This window comes from Palaemon carinicauda, chromosome 5, assembly GCF_036898095.1.
Source record: "Palaemon carinicauda isolate YSFRI2023 chromosome 5, ASM3689809v2, whole genome shotgun sequence".
In the NCBI taxonomy this organism is placed as follows: Eukaryota; Metazoa; Arthropoda; class Malacostraca; order Decapoda; family Palaemonidae; genus Palaemon; species Palaemon carinicauda.
Genome location: NC_090729.1, coordinates 186,688,680 through 186,691,179, shown reverse-complemented (window position 1 = coordinate 186,691,179; position 2,500 = coordinate 186,688,680).

Below are 2,500 nucleotides of genomic sequence, written 5' to 3'. Positions count from 1 at the left end.
CCCTGTTGAGAGGGAGTACCGCCAGAGGTAGGAGGGGGGTAGGGAACGGTTGAATCTGTGTGTGAGTGTGCTTGTGAGTATGCATATCTATCTAAATATTTACCTGTCATTTTTGACAAGTCGTGTACACTAGTATTTCATAAGGGGTCATATAATTTACACTTGTGAGTTAAATACTAGCGGTCCATGGTCTCCGGGCCTGTGTGTGGTGCTATAATTGAATCACGTTTGCTAGGCATGTGGATCTCGCCTACTGTCCAACATTTCTTGCTGCTTTGAGTAAATGGTTCCGTTTTCTGTTGATATCAGGGAAGGGTTGTATGGGTAACTCATTTATCTGCGGGCGCGACACACACGCACAAACACACACACACTGTGTTGCAAGATTAATTTTTACACACTAACACAAACACACCGTGTGTTGCAAGGTTATGTTTTACACAAAAATACACACTCACACACATACCTTACACACATACCTTGTGCAGCCAGCTTAATTTTTTTTATCAAAGTATTTTGGGCAGCACTTGCTTTACTCGTCAACCATTTTCGCATAAGCAAATTCCATTTTCTCTATCAGCGCTAACCCGTATGAAATTTCGCGTCGGCAAACATGATAACCCGTTCAACTAACATGGTAACTAGCGCTACAAACAAAATAACCAGCTGTTCCCTCGGGGGGCGAAGAACGCCTGTTTCTGAAGCTCTCCAGAACATCATCGGGAGAGTCCCGGAGACAACATCACTCTCGCAAAGCCCTGAGGGGTCGTAATCTTGGCCGGAAGTTCTAAGGTCCACAACTTGTGGAAGTCACATTTGCAGCATTTAAACGGGATTCGACAGAAGGCCTGAAGGATATGTATAGTAGAGTAGTTTGTAGCGCTACGGCCAAGCGTCCTAATTTGCTTATTATCGCTCCGAATGTTATCTTGTATAGAATAAAAACGTTTGGAAATGGTCTACGGATCTTAAATATGTTGTGTAAGGGGGGGTCCCGGGGAACGCAGCCCCCCTAGGTAAGGACACGGCTTTTAGCATAGGTTAGGTGGGTTTTTTAAGTTAGCTTCTCCCGCCAAAATCGTTTTTAGAACGACGGCCACAGTTCAGAATATTCCCGTTTTCTACAGGATCTGGCCGTCACCCTACAAAGGCTCCGTATAGTATATTGAGATAGAGTAACTGGGCGTTTTTATGTGAATTAACAACTTTCGTCCACTGTAAGTTATATAATTGATATGAAAGCATTTGTGATATATAAAAATTGCCAGAATAAGTATTTAAAGTCAAATCCATAACTTTTGGGAAACACACTTGAGGTTTTTAGAGTTGAAATCCTACTTTATTATTACCTCCGCCAAGGATATTATGATTTCACCTCTATCTGTTTGTTTGTCTTCTTGTTTATCGCCTCTTTAATTCAGAATGTTACGCATGGAATTTGGGGAAAATTTCAGGATATTTCAGGAATGGGCTAACTTAGAAGTGATTAGATTTTGACAGTGATCTGGATCCAGGATTTTTATTCACGGTCAACATATGAAACTGGGGAAGCTAAGACCGTAGAGTTCATTGAAATGTTGACAATTTTCATTGGCTGAGATCTGGAATCTCTTGTTTATATATAAGATACCCAGGTAGCTAAGTGGAATGTTGTTTCATACATTCATGGAATTTTATAACTTATTTTAATAGAGGTAGAAACTTCGTTGAATGAAATACTTACCAGTTTCTATTCATTGAATGTATGATCAAGACATCCATGGTAAAAGCTAAATAAACATTTCTGTCGTTATTCTATTTGAAATATGGTTTAGATATATTATTTGCTGCATGATATTTTGTTTATAACAGCTCTGTTTGAATATTTACAGGGAAAGGTCTCTCTCTCTCTCTCTCTCTCTCTCTCTCTCTCTCTCTCTCTCTCTCTCTCTCTCTGGCATCATTTTAAACGTTGTTTAAGAAAATACTCGTCAGATTTGTTCCATGTTGGCTTAACGGGTTACAACTTTAAAAGAATTTATAGTTTTTGATCATAAGAATAGAATTAAATAAATCTTATTCGTTTTTGTAATTATACTTAATTATATCGTAATTTTGATAAATCAAAGTTCATATATTGCAAAAAATAAAACAAAAATCATATTGTTATCAGAAATATTGTGATATGAATACCTGCTCATATTAACAATATTTGGAAGATTCTCTTGCCCTGACACATTATTATTATTATTATTATTATTATTATTATTATTATTATTATTATTATTATTATTATTATTATTATTATTATTATTATTATTTTTATTTTTATTATTATTATTATTATTATTATTATTATTATTATTATTATTATTATTATTGATTGCTAAGCTACAACCCTATTTGGAAAATTAGGAGGCTATAAGCCCAAGGCTCCAATAGGAAAATTGCCCAGTAAGGAAAGGAAACAATAAAAAATTAAGTATTTTAAGAACAGTAACATTAAAGTAGGTATCTCCTA